The following is a 20697-nucleotide window of genomic DNA, read 5'->3' as shown; positions in this document are numbered from 1 at the left end:
TTGGGTCTCCTGGACCTCTCTTCTCTCCAGGCTGTGTATTGTGGGTTTCTTTCAGGCAGGTCCCTGAACAGGCCACAGTCTGCTCTCCTGAATTCCAAAGTTGTGATCCTGCTTTTTGTCTTGCTCTCTTCTCTCAGGACCCTGAACTCTACCATCCCATAGTCACTGCAGCCAAAGCTACCCTTGTCTTTCACATTCCCAGCCCATTCTTCCTTGTTTGTAAATACCAGGCTCCTCTCTTCAGCTCATCCATTATCTGTGTTAGGAAGTTGTCATCACTCCAGGAACCTCCTCGATTTCTTGTGCCCTGCTGTGTTGCCCTTCCAGCAGATATTGAGGTGGTCATGAGGCTCTTCCAGTTGCCTGAAGAAGGTCTCCTTTACTCATTCTTCTGATCAGGTGATCTATAACAGCCATTCACCAAAGCATTTTTCTTGTTCACTAATTGAATTGTAATTGCTCACTGATTCTGACCCATAAGCTCTCAGTTGGCTCATTGTCTGTCCCTGTGATGAGGTAGTGTCAAGCAGATGCTATCACACACTGGAGAACCATTTCATGCTCCTCCTCTGCTGCCAGTTGTCCTTCCTATGCTTTCCAGGGAACACTCAGGAATTCAAAGATATCCCATTCTGGGAGGTCTCATCCCCATTCAAAGCAACACCACAGTTCAGGGTCAACCTAAATCAATCAGTTTCCCTGCTAACCAGTTTCTTCCTAGTTTGCTGACATTGATATTTCTTTCCCAGTCTCCAGTCTTGCTGCCTGGGACCACACTGACACATTAGGCCATGTTTTAAGACTTGGACCTTTACCTTTTCAGCTAAACTTTTCCATCTCATTAATGTAGAAAAACCGTCACATGGTCATGGTTACCCTAGGGCTTTCTGCTAAAAGCTATCTCCATTCATCCCCTATGTTATCACTTCACGATTCAGTCTGTCCTTATATTCCCTAAAGAGCTACCCTTAGTCATGCAATTCACATGGCATTACATCTTCTCACCACTGAGTCTAAATGTAAGGTAGCTTGCTCTATGACACTTGCAATTGTAACAATTTTTCATTCTGATCAGCTGAAACTGCATTTGAACAGGTGACCAAATCTTTGTTTAGCCACATGTAATAACAATAAGCTTATGTATCAAGCAGGCCTGCTTATTTCTATAGCATGACTTTTCATATGGAGCACTGGCTGTTTGATTCTGCATTCATGTCTGCATCTGTCAGTGCCACAGCATCTCACTGTGCCATGAAGTGATACTCGTTCCCATCTTGCTAAAACAATATGTAACAGAACTAGGCTGTAATATCTAACAAGCGGCAACAGGCACGCTTCTGTGTAGTCCTCATTCATCTCAAAGAAAGTTCCTGCCTCAGCTGACACCAGGGCAGTGAATCCCTGGGGCTTTAAGAAGCATTGCCTGGCACATTATCCATATGGAGTCCTAAGTGGTTTTCTCAAAAGAGCTGGCGGAGATGGAGCAGGGAAAGAGAGGTTTAATGCCAAATTTCTTCACTTGATGCAAATATCAACCCCTTTGAGTAATAATTTGGCATTCCTCAGCAAAGATACACTCTGGTTTTGAAATATTTACCTCTCCTTTACTTTTTTATAACCTTAAGAAAATTTGGGAGGAATGTGAACTGTTTTGTTTTTTGTCTTCCTATGACGGCAGAGATTTATTTATAGCCAGGAACTGCAGGACAGTTCTCACGTGGCTGCTGAAAATTAAAACAGCATGTAGGGTTTTGTTTTGTTTTGCTTTTATGCCTTTGCTGCTACAATCTCTCTCTGCGTTCCCTAAACCCTTGTTATTGTAACCAGAGCCACATTTTGCATTGCTACAATTGCCGGGTTATGTAAATTCCAAAGGCTTTAAAGGAAAGGGCCTGCAGATTCTGCTCGGGGCCTTAGGGAAGTTGACACAAACAGTTATGCCCAACATCTAGGGACAGGCAAAGGCATTCATAAATCGTCAACAGACAGGAAACCTAAGTCTCAGCCTCAGCATCAGCCTGAAGTTTTCTAAACCTTTTAGAACTTACTGGTTTCATTTAAACTGATTGTCCTCTCATTTTCAGTGTTGTGCTTTGCTATGGCCAGGAAACTTTCCTTCAGCCACTTCTGGAAATCTTCATATATCCACTCTGACTTCCCACCAGTGTATACCAGTTTATCCAGGAGAGCCAACAACAGAAAGCTCTATAGGTCCAAACTTTTTCAGACTAAAGGAACTGTATTTTTACAGAGATCATGAAACTGTACACATTGAAAAGCATTGCTTTGCTCATGAAGACTTTTACATTAAAAAGAAAATTACACCAAAAGACAACAGCCATACTCATGCAAGACAGCAAGACAACATTGGGTATGCACCTGATCCCTTGCAAGAAGTCTTTATAGCAAGTAGGGGTGGGAAGAAGTGTGATACGTGTTGCACATCTGTGTGCTTCTGAGTAACCAAGTTGTAATGCTGACACTAGCTGTGCATTTCTGTGTGGGCATGGGCAAGCCAATTCATGTTTCTGACTCTCCTCTCTAAAAGACGGATAATAATGTCTGACTCACAGTCAATGTTAGAAGGCTCTGCATAAGCTCATCTTAGTCCCCAGTGTTTAGACAACTCAGCTAAATGAGAAAAATGTTTAGCCCACTTCTCCAGCCTTGCTTCTATTTCAGCTCTAAATCACCTTTAGTCAAATCATACTTAGACCTCAGACAAAAACCTAGATTACATTATTCCTGAAGTATGTGGAGCTTTTGCACAGCATGGTGCACCCTGATCACTGGAGTGTGCTAATGAGAGCTCAGGGAAATTGCTGTTTTTGTGAAAAGGTGCAGCCAGAACTCCCTAGCCGATTCAGCTGACACTGTAAGAAAGGATGAGGCACTACTCCAACATGCTGTTGAGTTTTCCAGGCAACCTGAAACTTACTGCAGTGGATATGAAAATGTAGCACTTGCTGCATTGTTCACCCACTTCTTTGACACAAAGCCAATCATGGTAAGTCCTCAGGAAAGAAAACCAAGAATCACTGCCACGCAGTCACTCTACAACCAGGTAGGTCAGTGCCAAGCCAACATAGGAAGGGACATTCCAAGCAATTCCTAAGCTGTGATATTTTAAAAACAATCACTACACTGGAAGAGATTACTTAAGTTGTGGACAATATTTCCTACTCAGCTGGTAGCGATAACTGTTATTATCATGAATGTGTAGCTGTTTAAATCTTATTAAGAAAGACAAGACCCATTTCTGGAGGTGCAGCTACACAGGATCCTTGCACAGCTCAGAAGATTCTACTGGTTTGTCGTATGTGTTTGTTTACTTGGAGCCAGAAACTGCTCTGTGGAGCTCTGATCCTGACTGTCAGTGTGACCTCAGGCAAATGACTGAATGTGTTTGCATCCATAACTCCTTTTGACATCAACTGGTGTTGTGGATGCTCAACAATTCTGAAAAAACAAGCCCTACAGTTCAAAGCCAGTGTCTGCTAGAGTTGAGGTGTTTCAGGGCACATCATAAATTGTATAAATTTTGAACACAAAAACGGAAGCATCCACAGCTAATAAGTATCTTTGTAAATGTGGTCTTGTAATTGGCCCAGTGTAATACAACTTTCAGACACAGGGGGGTGGAATTCAAGGGACTATCTATATTAACATTTTTTGGAAGAAGAGAGTTTATTAAGGGTCTGTGTGGAGTCAGAAACAAGCAGCCAGAAGGTGAAGAGAAATCAGAAATTAAGACAGCTATATTAGACTGTGTCCCATTCTTGGTGCACCTAATGATAAGTATCTGAGAACTATACATTTTACCAAACCAGGTAAAGTACTGGCTACAATCATTGCTCTATTCTGTAAGTTATGTTATGTTTCCTAAGAGTCTAAACTCTTGAATCCTTTCCTCAAAGATGACTAGTTTAGCATTCAAAAGCACTATGCTACACAGGCAAGAAACACTGATGTCCTATAATACCAGTTCCCTCAGATTTAAGTCTTGATCTTGAATCATAGAATCGTTAAGGTTGGAAAAGACCCTTAAGATCATCGAGTCCAACCGCTAACCTACCACTGCCAAGTCCACCACTAATCCATATCCTCAAGCAGTACATCTACCGTTCTTTTAAATACCTCCTGGGATAGAGACTCCACCACCTCCCTGGGCAGCCTGTTCCAATGCCTGACAACCCTTTCGGTGAAGAAGTTTTTTCCTAATATCCAACCTAAAATCAGAATTGATACACGCCCTTAAATGGTCAGCACTGCTTCATACAGACTTCTGTATCTTATCCAAGTATTAAGCAAGGTGGAGGTTACTTAGCTTTTGGAACCTATGAAGTCTGCAACCTGTAATTATTGGCCAAACCAGCAGCATAACTCCCATCTACAACTCAATTGTTTCCCTGAGTTAACAAAACCCTTCCTTACCTTCCATGCTTGTATATCCAATAGACACTACTTGTCTCAGCACAATTAGCAAAGCAGGCAGGACAAGGGGCCACTTAGTCAGATCTGTGACACATTTTACAGCAGAGGGCCTCCAGTAGCTGACACAGTTCAAGCAAGGCAAAAAAATCATAAAATACTAATAAACATAATGACACAGTCTTTTTGATACAACAGACAGGCCCAATGAAATAGAAGTATAACAAAATCCGCCTACTGATACCAAATGGCAATAAGAAAATGAAAGGCCTGTGTTGGCCCAGTGTTTCAGTGTGGTGAGGTCAAGTTAGGACCATATTAGATTCTCAGGACTATCGTATTCCACTGCTGGGTAAAGAAAGGAGGGTGAAAAGAAAGAACTGTAACCATATGGATAGAAGGTACATAGTAAAATAAAAAGCAAACCATACCAAATGAAAAACCACCCATAAACAGAATAGAATAGAATAGAATAGAATAGAATAGAATAGAATAGAATAGAATAGAATAGAATAGAATAGAATAGAATAGAATAGAATAGAATAGAATAGTTCAGTTGGAAGGGACCTACAATGATTACCTAGTCCAACTGCCTGAATATTTTAATGCTCTCTAATGATGCAACTCAGGTGAGCTGCAAAAGGCAGCCTTGTATTGTCCTCTCTCCCTGCTGCAATCAGCTACACCCAAAAATATCTGGAGGCAAAATGACATCTGACACAGCCATGGTAAAAATGACCCAAAGTAAGAAGTGGCAACTCTGAGGGTGTGGGAAAGTCTGCAAACAAATTACTGGGTGTGTCAGATATACAGACGCTAATATAATGCAGTGATTACTGTGTCTCTGCTCAGTGAATATGTAAAAGTGAGCTTGGTGTTTTAAGAACCATGCACAGTGACCGCTGAACAAACTCAAGTCTGGGAGCATTTGCCTAGGAGTGGTACAACATTTGCCGTGACCCTAAAGCTTCATGGGACACTCAGAACATAACTGAAGTCCAGATATACTAAACAAATCCAGCACGGCATCTTACTCTACATGGAGACTTTTTAGACTGTTTCTAAGGATCACAGAACTGGGAAAATTGCTTTTTTGACACCCATGAGTAAATTTCTCATGGAGCTTCACTGTGGCTACAGGGCCCATTATTCCCCACCTTATTAGCATCACAAGATGCAACATCTATGATCCACATCAAACAGCAAAATAAGCCTCCAAAATGCTGGTGAGAACGTCAGCTTTAAAAGTCCAAATGCAAAAAATATAGGAACCTAGAGAGCTCATGGACTTAGGGTCGCAGTCTAACCAGGCAACCTAGAAAATAAAGCTTACACATCTATGCAGCCTGGGCTGTTCCATAACAAGCAAACAGGTAGATAGGTACATAGGTAAGTAGATAGACAGATAGATAGCACACTGGAAAGCACATAACCCAAGTCATGCAAACAGTTAATGGCAGTTAAAGGGCAGCAGAAGCAAGCCAAAGATTAAAAATGGGAGAATCTCTAATGGAAGTCAGAGTACTTCCCAATTCTCTGGAGGCATTGCCCCCCAGTCTGACACCAACTGCCTAGCTCCCTCTAGCTTCTTTGTGAATTAAGTTTATCCCTGAAAGACTAAAAGAATCCCAAGAGAACATGACTAATAAACGCACAAAGGAAAAATGAAGGCTGCCTATCTCTCCCCATCACTGTGCCACCACTTAGTATTGAGTATCCAGAACTGAACACAGCATTCCTAATGTTGTTTTGTCATAGCTCAGAGACATATTTCCTCAGCAGGCTATTGGATCAAAGACTGAAGACAACATCCCTGAAAGAAAAGACACGGCAAAACACAGAGAGGACTTTTTTGCCATCTGCTTCCATTTTAATTTGCTGCACTCCCACATGTCACCAGAGCCCGTAGGGTGGTCAATTGGATTCTGTGTCATGTGCATTCATGGGAGTATAGGACTACAAGGTCATCACGTCCTGTTTCCTACAATCACAGACAACTGCATAATAGACACGTAGTCTAGCAGACTCTACAGCACATTTATTCCAATACTGTCACACATTAACGTAAAACTTTTCAAGTGACCAGTGGGAAGCAGAATTAGGTAGGTTTTTCAGTCTGAAGTGAGGCAGCCATTTTCACTCTTAGTTTAAAGCAGTTGACAATGACAAATTCTGTATTTCATTGTACAGAAGTATAATATCATCTTCCTGACCTCTGATACCTGATTCTAGAGATCATAATTTAGTTCACTCTTATTTGAATATTCATGCTCTGTGAATAAAAATACATATAGCTACAGATAATATCTTTTATGTCAAAGTGAGAGAAACCAAAATATTGATATTATGCAATCTGAATTGTATATTGGTATATCTTGCAAAAATTGAGGCCGGTAATTGAAAAATTGACTCTCCAGACAGATGAAGCAGCATTCTTAAACTGCTTTTTATTAAAAGTACAGTGATACTATGTGAAAGAGTTAACATATTACGCTAGGTCAACTCTAGCTTGTATTTACAGTATTTTCTTCGATAAGGCTCCCATTTCACAGTAGCTTAGCTGCACTAACAGATGTGTAAATCAGAAAGAGTATGGGCCTCTGGAGATGTCCCGATAGATGTGAACACACTAAACATCACCACTGTAAGTAAGCAGGGGATGACGCAGTGAGGAGTTGCTTGCTGAATTTTGCCTCTGTTTGAACATAAAATGTGTCATGAAGGGCACAGTATGACATTTATAGCTTAACACATATCCCTCAGCAGGTACATGAAGCTATTTTAGATAAGCCCAGACACAGCTGGAAAACAATTCATGGGTCCCCCAAGGAAAGTTTCACCTAGTCAGAAAATGCATCTGTTTTTCTCCCTATAACTTAGTAATGGTGACTGCCAAAGGCTTTGTAACATTCACAAGACTGCCTGAATCCTGCTGATGATGAAAGGCTAAGGTCAAGCTTTGTACTTCTCTCATTGGCAACACATTTCAGGGCCTCTTCAACAGAGCCAGAGAGATTCACTCATTGGGATGCCTGACCCACAGGGCAGTAAAAGTATGAAACAAGCAATGAGGGCAAGTTCATATCTCAGTAGGGCACAGTTGGAAGACAGTTCATATTAGCAGGGCCCTAGCACGGTTATTACTCTGTCCCTGCATAACAGTGCAGGAGGATGCTGACAGATCAGAGCACAGGCGAGAACAAAATCAACTGTCTCTCTGTGCATTCAGCTGTTAGAAACATAGTTTAATTGGTTCCCGCTGTATACACGGCTGCAAAAGTAGCAAAGGACTGAAGTCCCCTCGTGTTTGGTCAAGATCTTGCTTTCTTTCATCTGTTGTGCAGATGCTGATGGGGTCGCCTGCCTGGAGGGGGTCAGGATTCTGCCAAATGGATTTAAGCAGGGTACTTACAGTCCAGGCATCCCAGCTTAATGGTCAGTGACTCAGTGAGAAAACCAAGACTGTCTGCACTAGCGGATGGCCTCATTCCTGACAACGTCTGTAAGGAAGAATGATATCCTGGCAAAGTACCTCTACAGATGTATGCTGTTTAATCTAACAAATAAACCCATTCCACCTAGTTAGGACAGTCTTACAATCATTACCAGCAGTACCTAAGTTTCATATTCTCAGTGTAGGCAAAAACCTAAACAAAGGGTGGAGAGTAGGAAGAAAAACTGGGGGTTATAACTTGAGGCTCTGAGAAGCCAGAACACAGATACGGGGAAGGGAGAAAAAAAGGGGAGGAGTACCCACTCTGCAGTAGGATGATATACTTGCGTTCTGAGAGAAGTATGATTTTGGTGAATATAAGGCTTGTCTACCAGGGAGGAGGCTACACACAACATAATGATAAAGGTGTTATTATAATATTTTAGTTTAATTGCTATAGCTCTGTAAAACTAACACTTCAGAAGACATAAAGTCAGCTAAAAAAAAAAAATGGGTCTCTAATCTACCTGCAGTGAGAGTATTATATGATAGTACAGACTCCCATTAGGTTGCAGGCAATGAGGAAGCTGTGCCTCAGTTTCCCAAAATGCTAAATCCATTAATATTTGTAAAGTTCTTGGAAAATTTCCAAAGGAAAGTGCTGAATGCAAAGAATAGATTGCTAATTTTATCTAACTATACATATGTGACTTATCCTCACATATTGGTACAGTGTATGACGGCAGACAAGAAAATATTCTCAGCATTTAACTCCTACTGCTTAAATAGGAACAGTCCATTGAGATTGCCCCAGCTCCGTCAGAAACAATCTGGTTAATAAGCATACAGTACCCACAGCATTCAGGGTTTGATCTTAAACCACTGGAAAGTACAGAACTTACTGTATTGTGGGCTGATGATTTACTGACTTCACGTTTTCAGAGGGACTGGACTGTTGTAACATTCTTGGGGAAAAAAATAGCTTCATGTTAGTGGGAAATCATGTTACACCCCTACAAGAGTCCAGGAAACTTCTGTGCACAGATCAGCAGAGGCGAGGATGCTTATCGGCTCCACAGTAGTTTCATTTCTTCTTGAAAAGGTTGCTCCCCTCAACCTGACAAGGACAGGACAGAATTGGCAGGCTGATGTGGAGCAACATGGAATTCCCACGTATTTCTGTCACAGCCTTCTGGAGATTTGAAAGAAAACAGATAACAGTGCAGGACCAAAAGCGCACAAAGAGATTAATGATTTTTCAAGACCAGCAGCCTGAAACACGTAAAAATAGCTTCTTTTTTTTTTTTTTTCTTTTTTGTAAAGCACCGAGCTTTTCTGGAAAATGTAAGCACACCAAATATCTGTTATTTATGAAAATATCAGCAACAATCATATTATTGATGAGTAAGCCTGTTTGAAATGTTCAGATTTAGAGAAATATTTAAACGCAAAAGAAAATGCAACACATTTCTAAAAATAACTGGGGGGGGTGGTAGCAAATGAAATCACTTCTGTAAAAATTGCCACTGTTTGTAATCTACTTTTAAACTGGGGAACAAGGAGAGATGCTGGTTACTTTTCTCACTGACAAGAAGACACAGACGGTGCTAAAAATGAAGGTATGGCTTCTTCGTGTGCATTCTGGACACTTAAAGGACTTTAAAATGTGAATAAGTATGTGAATAATATAAAAATGAGTATACAGAGTCCGACCAGAAGTCTATCTAAACCAGTACCCTATCTCCAAGTAATGGTCAGCTGCAGATGGTTAGGGAAAGCATATAAAAATACCATATATAGTCTGATTCTACCCCTGCTCAATCCTTTTAGTTGTTCAGGATTTGGAGATGGGAGTATAGCCAGATTATCATGTTTAATAGCTACCAGTGGACCCATCCTCCAAGATTTTTTGTCTCTTCCCACAGCTTTGTCTTGGGAGAAGGAAATCTTGCCATGTGATATTAAACCCTTGAAATGTATCCTTGCATGACTTCTTCATGATGAAATCCAACCTGGATTGTGCTTTTTGGCAGGAATGTTCCTTCTCCCTTTTGTGCGCGTGTGTGTTTGTGTATTTAATTTATGTAAATGTCCTGGGAACACATTTCAGCTCAGATCTTAAAAAGTTAAACTGGACCTGACCACTTTCTTCAAGGATGAACAGGGTACTGTGTCAATTTCTGCCTCTTAAGATTTCACGGCTTATTAATTCAATTGTTTAAGCAGATAAAACCATTGCCCCTCCAAACAGTAAACAAAATATAAAGCCCCCAAAATCAGGCTTGTTCACTTGAATAATAAAGGACATAAGAGTAAAAATGAGTCCTTGTTTATGCTTCCTTAAAAAAGTAATATACCAAGGAGACAGAGAAGAGTTGTTGGGTCTCACAAATCAGCTTTGTCCCCAGTTCAAAGAAGAGCTGGCCCGGCACATGCATTGCCTGAATTTAAGTCATCTTGGGACACAGTGAAAAGAAAAATACTCTTCAACAAAAACAATTGTGAACTTCAAGGCTCATGACCAGAAATATCAACTTCAGTGATTATTACTTTGAAGCCAGCAAAACTGGGAAGTGAGCAAGCACTTGTTATTCAGGGAGGGAGCCTATTCCTCTCTTGCTGGCAAAGTTTTTCTCAGCTCCTCAAGGTTATCTCTATTTCCATTTTCACGCAGTCTAAACACATCCTTCTGATCTCCAGCTCCCACTCCTTGAATTCCAGCAAGCCTTCTGATCTCCTCCCTTTCTTATCTACTTCCTTCTTCCCACCTTAAGTCTCTCTAATTCCTAACTCCAGAGAAACCTTATCACTGGTATAAGGCTGCCATACTCTCAGAATAACTCTTCTGCTAAACCCAAAAACCAGGAGCTTCTCTTGGTCAGATTTGTTACTCCATGATGTCCCAAGTCTAGAAAACTCCTGCTACTAGAAGACATTATCTGACACCATAGAGATCACGAGAGAAGCCAAGATCTCAAGTGTTGAAATACCATGTGGAAAGCAAATTGAAAATATAAATCTAACATGGAACATGAACTTTGGGCAACATACAAACCGGCCACAAAGTCTAAGAGAGGGAAAAGCCTGTTTGGCCATCATTAGGTACAGTTTTAACACACAGCACTAAGAAAGCTTGAGGCTGCACCCCAATAGCACTGCTCCGCATGTGATGTGTTCATGGGCATGTGGCTACATGGTTCTCAGCAAATCAAAGCAGGGCACATCCTGGACATGTCAAGAAAAACAGAATATGAGTACAGGACTGACATACCAAAACTCATGGGAGCTTTGGGCAACAGGGGACACATTCCTCTGTGACTTCTGCTGCTGTAAAGCAGCAGTAGCTCCACTGACCTTCAGCAAGTTACACTGCTGTAAAAAGTATGTGAGAAGAACCAAATTCACTGTGTAGATTTGCCCAAGTCAGTCAGCCAGCATTTGAAAAGTAGCTTATAATTTTGGCTGTCTCAGTTTTTGAATGTCTTGGTGCCTTAACAAGACACTAAAAATAAAGAGCCAAAATTACAGGTTACTTTGCACAACTTGGGCCTCAGTTTCTCTGGACCAAATCCTGATGCTACTTGAACTACTTGTAACTGAAACCTGGAGTAAGTTTCCTGAACAATATGGAGGTACAAAAAAAACTTTCACTAGTACAGATGAAAGCAGACTTGCACTGTCTGTGCCTCAGGTCACTCATTACCAGTCTGAAGACACTGGGCCAAATATTCAGCTAGAGTATGATTCTCAAAGCTACACTGGAGCCCTCATACCTATTTGTACTGGCTGAGAATCCAACCCAATAAATTCCATTTAACTAGTTTACATAGCGTTATGAAACCTAATACCTACACAGAGCTTGGAAGATAACAAGTCCTCAGCCTGATAATGACTCAGAGTAGTGCCAAACAGAAGTAACTCCACTGTTAGGTGGAATTGCAGAAAGATGAGAAACGAATCAGATCTACCACAGGTACAGTGAATGCATATATACTAAGGTCTACTACTACCAGTTTTCTGCAAAAGCCTCAGTTCAAAGGATTGTGATATTAAGGAACACAACTGGTAAATTGGAAAAGCTATAAGAGACACCACTGTCAATCATCAACAAAACAAAAAGCATGGGAAAACACACGTAAACTTGCATCAGTGAATATCAGAGCAATCAGCTTTCTTTTACTTTAGGAACATGTTGTCTTTGCCTTGGGGCTGCAGGGGCAGGGAAGAGAGGGTCAGATCTCCATAGGATTGATCCAGGTTTGAAAATTCACAGCAACTAAAGTGCTGAGAGCAAAACCTCCTACGCATCCTTCCCCTAAGTGTCAGGAAATGGTGTCCCTGATTGCTCAATCGCTAGGTCAGATGGCTGGCCTGGAGGGACTAGATGGGTTTCTGGGATTCCACTGGACCTTGCGGGAATTTTATGTCAATTAAAGCAGATGGAGCAAAACCAAACTATCTGGGAGATGCCTTCAAGATGCTGTTCAACTCTGCTGTGCCTCCCTGCCAATAAAATATAGTCAGTGCACGCCACATCTGGACTTGCTATGAAAAATTTTTGTGACTGATTTCAGGATGAACAGAATGATCTCCATTACACATAAGGAACACAACTAAAATAAACAGCAGTGATAGCAGCAGACAAGTGATACAGTGTGGTAAGGCCACTAGGATATCCAGAGAATTTGCTTACTCAGCTCTGTGAAGCCATGAGACTGCACTTTGTAACACATAATATAGACTTCTAAACCTCAGGCTTGCACTGTGACTGTCATAAGCTCCAACAGGGAACTGTTTTCTGTTTCACGAAGCAAAACTAAAAAGATGTCTGCCCTGTCCATATTGTGTTTGTTTCTCTTGCTTCCAGGGTCAATGTCCAGCAGTAGAAAAACTAGCAATTTCCTGGCTGGTATAACCTCATCTAAGCTCAAGGATGCTGAGTGATGACCCATGCATTCTCATGAGACACTAAATTTATCTCCTGCCAGATCAGTATCACCTTCCCCATTCCTCCTCCCACCCTTCCACTCAGTGTGCAACTTTCCCCCTGAACCATGACTAACAGCCCACAAGAACTTCAGAGTCGCAAACCCCTGCAGGTAGTGTCACTCACTAGTGGGATTCTGAACTGGAGGACAGAGAGAGGAATCGTGAGACAGAAAGGAAGCAGTCACCTTAATACACCCCAAATCTGGGATTATCTCCTCCTTAGTTCCTCTTCTCACCCTCTCAACTTTCAGCAGTTCTGTATATAATACTTCTGTATTGCCCAATGCACTTCAAACAGACTAACTGCTGAACCAGGTAAAAGTGTCTGTGCCTCCCAGACACTTGTCTTGGCTGTGACAGCTCTCAAGTTTTCATTGGGGCATACAGGTTTCTAAAAAGTTACTACATTTCTTAAGGATTTTTTTTAATTTCACATTGCCAGCCAGTGTGATTAGGCTGTTGTTAAGATAATAAAGCAGCTTCTTGGAAAAGGAACTGCTAGGCTACTGGAAACAAAATCTAATAAGAAATGAATGGGGGAGAGGAAAAGGATTCTGATATGTCATGGTAAAGCTGCCCAGATCCCAAAGCAATTCCTTCCAAGCATGGCGACTTCACTTCCAAAATACATCCCTGCAGGATCAGACTCTGAGAACACATGGTCCCTTACACATGCAGTCAGTACAGCTGCTTTTTCTCCATCTCAGCCTAGCTTGCTTTACATGGCATGGCACGGCATCCCTTGATGGGGATTGGACTTTGAACAGATGTTCAAAGGCCCAGTAAAGGCCACCCCCATTACATTAGCCAGAACCATGGTTAAATCAACCTGCAGCTGCTTTCAGCCCAGCTACCTAGACTTGCTCAATTTCATTTTGCAGGGGAGATCCCTGCAAAACTCCCTCCACCCAGTCCTCGCCTTTCCCCCTTTACTTCCTTCTCCCTGCCCCAGCAACGCACTTTGCCACCCTCAAGAGGAAAAGTATTTGGAGCTCTGACTTGCAACAGCCTTTCTTGTAACTGGTTGTTGGCTAAGCCAATTAATAACAGCATGGTGCATTATGTGCAATTCACACAGCTCCTGCTTCTATGCCCAGCTTTATGTTTATGTTCAAGGGTGTCATCTCTCCTTCCAGCAACACAGACCAAGCACCCTCTCACTGTTTAAGAGCTTTCTAAAGTGGCAAGTGCTAGCTAAGTATGTCAGCTTCACGCAGGAGGCATCAAACTCTTCCGGCTGCCTGGGGAAATAAGCTGTTTGTCTCATGGATCTCATTAGAGAAGATGCCAATGAGGAGGAGAGCTGCCTCCACAGCTGTCCCCAGAACTGCTCCCATTTCTACACAGGGAATAAAGAACGGACATCCAGGTGTGGGGTGGGGGAGGTAAGGTTAATTTCATGTATGCAGGACTGAATTTTAATTGTAAAGGAATACAGCTGAGTGCCCCACTGAAAACACCACCTTCTTATGGAGTAGGCTTAGGAACCTCTGGACTGCTGAGGTGAAAAAAATAAAAAATTTTTAAAAATAGTTAAGAATCACTAGCTTTTCTTGGGACTTACACCATGTGTCTATAGCAGCACCTCTGAAGGTTTTTCACAGGGAGATTATCCTTGTAGTAGCTTCCTCCTTCTTGTATGACCCTGTTATAGATAGTTTTTGGATGTGAGAGATGCCTGTTTCCTCTGCAGAAGCAGTGGGTTCTTTGGGGAGCCCTTAGTGTCAAGCTAGAACAGGCTCAAGGTGATACACATGTCAGATTTAGCAAGTGACACCCCATACTCATATTAGAATCTGTTATTGTCAGCAGCCTGGCAAACAGAGTGGGACAGGACTTCTCTGTCAGGGAGCCAGGAAATTGCCTGTTGTCCTCATAAAGAAAGAGGAACTGCTTGCTGAACAATATGACAAGGGGTTAAAGAGTTAAAAAAGAAATCCTGCATTGTGAAGTTGCCTAAGGAAGTTGGGTTTTGCCTAGGACTATTTGGGATTTTGCTGTCCTGCTACCAGAACATGAAGGAGCTGAACTTCAGTTAATTTTGTAGTCTTCCAAAGATACATCCTGCCCTCCCTATCTCTCCTTCTCCAACCTCACTCATCCCCTGTCACCCCTGTCCACATACAGAAGAGTGCAAAAGCCTGCACCATCAGCCCCTCTGCATACCTTTGGGAGAAGCAATTAAGCTAAACCTGAATCCTGTATGCTGCCAAGCTGGCTTCAGGATATTTCAGAGGAGAAAGAAAAGGAGAGGAGAAGAGAGGAGAAGAGAGAAGAAGAGAGGAAGAGAGGAGAGGAGAGGAGAGGAGAAGAGAAGAGAAGAGAAGAGAAGAGAAGAGAAGAGAAGAGAAGAGAAGAGAAGAGAAGAGAAGAGAAGAGAAGAGAAGAGAAGAGAAGAGAAGAGAAGAGAAGAGAAGAGAAGAGAAGAGAAGAGAAGAGAAGAGAAGAGAAGAGAAGAGAAGAGAAGAGAAGAGAAGAGAAGAGAAGAGAAGAGAAGAGAAGAGAAGAGAAGAGACAAGCTGTACTTACAGAGATTTGCACTTGAAAACACACAAAAACACAAGAAGAGTTACTGCAGCAGCTATACTTACACAATAGTGCCCGTATCTATGCGCAGTTCCTCCCAGCTCTGCAGTCCTGTAATCCACATAGAGAAATGCCTGTGCTGCTCCTCTCGTTGGCTGTGCTGTTGTAGTGAGGCTGGAACTGCTGCTGTTTTCACTTTCAGACCAGCCTCCCTCTCCAAATTCTCTGACGTCAGACAGCCCTTAAGAGATATTTATGGAATGAACAATCTAAAAGTTTCTCTAGGTAGAGCCAGATTGCAGGTTTTTTTAATTTGCAATTTTTACACTTTTGGATAGAAAACCCCTCCAAGGGGGGTCAGGGAGGAAATAGTGGGGAACTACAGATGTGGTTGTATAAGTCCCTGGCAAAAGACAATCCCTTCAGTCTCTCTGTACTTTTCTGCCCATGGTATATTATATCCACACCCAGGATGTAACTATCTGTCATGCAAGTCCCCATTTGGAAAGCAGTATTTTCCAGTCTCTCAGCTGTGCCTAAACAGTGTTTGAATCAAGCCTGGCAAAGAGGTCTCCCCTCCACATACACGCACACACACACTCTCTACTAGTCGACAGCCCTCTGCTGTGTCCAGGCTTTGACTGGATTTAGCTAAAACAGGAGTGAAACAGCCCTTCCAAGCATCTTGTCCACATCCTCTTTCAGTTTTGCGCTAACCCCTTCCAGCTGGAAGGTTTTCCCAGGCATGTGGGCCAGCTTCTCTCCTAACTTCAAAATACCTTCTGGAAGTGCCTCATCTCAGATGAATACCAGCACAGAAAATTCATTTGATATTTGATCTCTATTATACTTTCCCTATTTGCATCTCTATTTCTATTATTTCTTTGGTAATGTACAATATGACACGTTTGACCTGCTGTGAGAGCCACTTACCATGTTATGTAGATGAGAAGAGATACTAGAGCAAAAACTGAAGGAGAAGTGTTAGCATTAATGTTAGGCAGTATTTGAAGAGTGAAATGCTCTCATGGTATAATCCTGGTGAAGCACGTGACGATAAATTTGGATTGATAAGACCTCTTTGTTTTGCATTTAGGAGCTGAGCTTAGCTATAAGCCTGTAAGTATCAGCAGTCCCGTCTAAGGGATGAGGAAACTGAGGTCTGAAGGTGAAGCGATATATGTTGAAAGTCCTTGAGTGAGCCTTGCTTGATTGCAGACAGACCTTTTTAAGAAGTTCAAAACTTACTCAACATTTTCTGGAGGAGTCTACAAATGTCCTGCTATTATAAGCAACTGTTATTTTTTTTAATACCTCATCATTTCCATTTGTAAACAGTTAGAAGAAGTATGTGTCCTGGTACCACTTTTGGAGATGCGAGTGCTCTTTCAAAATGTACAGCCAGGGTTCTTTTCTGTGCAACTTTCTGGCAGAGAAAATTTACCATCTGGGGCTGTGTGGATTAGTCTTTTCACACACATACGCTTTCTCTTTTCTTCTCTACCATCATCACCTTTGGGCATGAGCCAGGGCTCTTTGAAATCAATAAAAATAATCTGATCAACTTCAAAAGGCTTAATTTTAAAGTTTGCTCTGATATTTTTCTAATGGCAGCTAGCCCCATACATTGCCATATCATCACTATGACCAAAAGCCTTGAAAGAAACTCCAGAAGAAAATGGTGTCTCTTTGAAAAGATTTCCACCTTTATACTTAAAAGATGGGTCTAATAATCTGGCAGATGCAGGAACAAGGAAATGTTCCCAGCCCCAAAGCAAAGGAAGTAAAATGTTTTCATATATAATGAAAAATAATAAAAAGAACACTGTTTTGACAATGCAATCCAAGCGTTGAACAAGTGGCATTGTTGTCCCCTCTGGCTATCAGATTTGCCACTTGTCTACTTAAGATCAACAAGGATAATTCAGGGCATAAGACCCCACCCTGCCATGCTGGTACTACTCTTCTTGAAGATCAACCCTGGAGTTACGTTGTTACCTGTCAGCAGCTTGTCCCACAAATATCCGCAGGGAACTCCTAAGGGCAGAGTGATTCAGGGCTTCACTGTAGGATACCAGAGCTGTTCCTTATGGATAGTTCCACCTCCCAGCAACTTTCATTGACTCAGCTCCTGTGGCTAATAAAACCTCTAAAGCACAGTAAAGGCTCTGGGTGTTTGTGAAGATGAGATGGCTACCCATGACTCCTGCTTTCTCTGTTTAATTTATAGGATTATATTACATCTTCTCCCTAGAGAGAAGAAAAGGAGGAATGTGGAAATCCTGACTATCACACAGAAGTAAAGCATTAATAACTACAGCCTGTCTTACAGTGTGACCCAAGCACAAATGGGATTTATTTCAAAAGAGCTTGCAGCAAGCTTGAAACTGCTGCAAGTTTCAAGCCAAGAGGCTGAAATGCTCTGTTTACCCATACATGATACGGACAATGACAGTGAAAGCTGCTATTAGCCTGAGTCCAGTAGCACATTTAATTTCTGTCCTGTAGGGATATGCTTCTTAACATGCAGTTGTTAAGGTAGAAACATCTATCACATCAGAAGTGCTACAGCATGCCAGTTAGAATCATAGAATAGAATGCATTTCTTTATGGCAATGAAAGGAAGAATAGCCACTTGAATCGTAAATTCATATTCTCTGCACAGAATCACATACGACTCACCTCCACAAGATGCAACAGAAGCCTTTTTTAGAACACACCACCACGATATGATGAGAATGAACATCCCATCTGCGGGCAATCTGTACTCCTGTTTCCTATACAGGAGAATCCTCTCCACTGGACTGGGAGCATGCATGTGGGAGCACAATTTGCTCCATTTTAAACATAACTTATTTCAAAGACTATTCCCAAAAGATACTAAAGGCAGGAACTTTTGGAGGGTGAAAATCAACTTTGTGCACTGCACCAACACAAGCATAGGCATTACTCAGCCTTAAATGACAAAGAACAGAGTGAGACCCTCTGCATCACTAGACATGACTGACAAGAGAGCACGTGTTCCTCAGATCCAAACCAGTCTCAATACATGTTCACATAAGCAAACATAGCAGTCCAGTCGTCACTCCCTTAGTGCAACATAACAAAATAATAAACCAAAGGAAATGAAACCATATTAAAATACTATTCTTGCTGCCATAGTGGCAGCAGACCATTCAGCTCTCTAGTCTAGTACACAGCCTCCAGCAGTGGTTAGATACCTGGTGATTCAGAGCATGAAGAATGGAAAACACACTACATCGAGCAAGTTGTGGGCTGGAATATTACATAAGAATGGGGGGGGGAGGTGTAAAGAGGGAAGAGAAATTCTTTCTTGAACCCCACAGTTGATCAGTTTACACCCTGAAGCATGAGGGTTTTTTAGACACTGGCTTTTTTCCCTCGCACTGGTATAGCTATGAATGTTATTTCTGCATATATTTCAGTCTTGGAAACCTGCCAGGTTTTTTTCTAATCCACTGAAGTCAGGAAATGCAAAGTTATGGCATACGTTCAAAAGAATAGCATACACCAAAGCATGCAGAGAGCTCTATCTTTGTCCTCAGATGCACACAGCCTTGGCTGTAGTTTTTAAATCCACCCGGTGATTTTCCTTTCATTTTGCATGACAGAATTCTATTCTCTGTCTACTTTTGGCCTCCAGATTTAATTCTCCACTGCACTGACCAGAATGAAACCACTTATAGGTCTCACAGATGTCTTCATTTCCAAGGCCTGAAGCAGTACCACGGCTTACCAGGTGCTAGTAAACAGTTTAAGCGATGGGAAGGGAAGCTGGTATTGTGTTGCAGACACACATGTGCCAGCAAGAAGGATCATTCTAAGACACTACCACAGCTATCATTGTCCCATGCAAGGGATTGTATCCTGAATATCCAGAAAGGGGGAAGGAAGCACTTTCTGGCGCTGTACCACAGTGTACCTGACATGTCCCTTTAGCCGCACAGAATCATGTAGAGGATCTTAAGTGTCTGAGTATCATAATCAATACATGGCGCTGGATAAACCCATATTTACAGGTAAGCAGTGAAGTGACAGCATTTTAGACGCAGCTTCCTCCAGCATCAAAGTCAACAAAAAGTGAGCATTGGGGGAGAATGAGGCTCACACAACCGAGGGAGCACTTCCAATTAAAAGTACTGCAGTGTTAGAGTAAGACTTACAAAGCCAGCATCCCTGCAGTACACTGTGACTGAACTCAGAGGCTGAGGGACAGATTGAATTCCTCAAACTAAATTTAGCAACAGTCTTAGCCTTGATGGACAGTACTCATACATGGGGGTAGACAGAAGGCAGCACAGGCTGAGAACTCCCTGCCTGTACTGCTGGCAGAAGAGGAGGCAGGAAAGAGTGAGCTCTGTCCCACACAGGGAGTTGTGGCTAGGCTCTGACTCCTTTGCAGCAGTCAACTAGACCAAAGAGAATCGAGTAGGCCAGACTGTTTGGACTGTTGTAAACTAAAATTGTTCTGCAGATATATAATATCAGAATTAAACAACATTTTTGTAATATATCACAGCCCAACCAACTATTCCCAGAGCTAACTTAGATTCATTTCGTTTTCCACCAAAAACTATATTACGAATTCAGGTTAACCAGGGTCCTTCGAGAGCTTTGTGGGACAACAGCTTCTTGGCTTCTTTCACATACATACTGGATTGATGACTGTTAAAGCACAGATGCTTCAAAGAAGCCAGAAAGACAACTTGGGGGAAAAAACCATACGCACACAGTAGACAACCATGCAGACAGAAATGCCACCAATGATATACCATATTAACAGCAATCATCATGTGTTACAAAACATCAGGGGAGGCTGGGTTGGAAGGAGAGTTAAATTATGTGGACTGTATCAAATTTAAGTGTCTTGACTGGCATATTTTTTTTCTTTTCTTTCCTAGACATTCCCCCTTCTTGCAAAGGATTAATTTTTAAAAAACTCCAGGAAGCCAAGAGAGCCTATTAGACTAGCAATTATCCTGAGTCACATCCTACAGTGATTTAAAACAACTTTTCAGAAAATCTCCTCTGTGGGTGTGGATGCAAGTATGTCAGCGGCCCACAGAGTTGAACCAGTAAACCTAAAAGGAGTAACGAGCTACAGCTAATCCATTACATTTTTAATAACACTGAAAGAATACCAAGGTTGGAAAATCAAAACACATACATTTATTGTGAACATATGTTTCTATCACCTGCCTAATAATCTATAGAAATGAGTAAACTCAGAGGATTAAACAGAAAGCCACTGAACTCCAGACTTTTTTTTTCTTTCCAGGTAGAATAAAACCTGGTCT

General features: G+C 41.8%; 1 protein-coding gene across 1 annotated transcript in view; it reads right to left on the bottom strand.

Annotated features, from left to right (window-relative positions):
- The window catches only part of DAAM2 (dishevelled associated activator of morphogenesis 2), a 214309-nt gene extending 198773 nt beyond the window's left edge, over positions 1 to 15536 (bottom strand). The window contains exon 1 of the mRNA XM_064446028.1: positions 15445 to 15536. The gene's annotated coding sequence lies outside the window, so the exon portion shown is untranslated. The remainder of the gene's footprint in view (positions 1 to 15444) is intronic.
- Positions 15537 to 20697: the final 5161 nt, after the last annotated feature.

The sequence above is a fragment of the Phalacrocorax carbo genome, chromosome 3, assembly GCF_963921805.1.
Source record: "Phalacrocorax carbo chromosome 3, bPhaCar2.1, whole genome shotgun sequence".
NCBI lineage: Eukaryota > Metazoa > Chordata > Aves > Suliformes > Phalacrocoracidae > Phalacrocorax > Phalacrocorax carbo.
The sequence above is the reverse complement of the archived record's forward strand: the minus strand, read 5'-3'. Positions and strand labels throughout refer to the sequence as shown.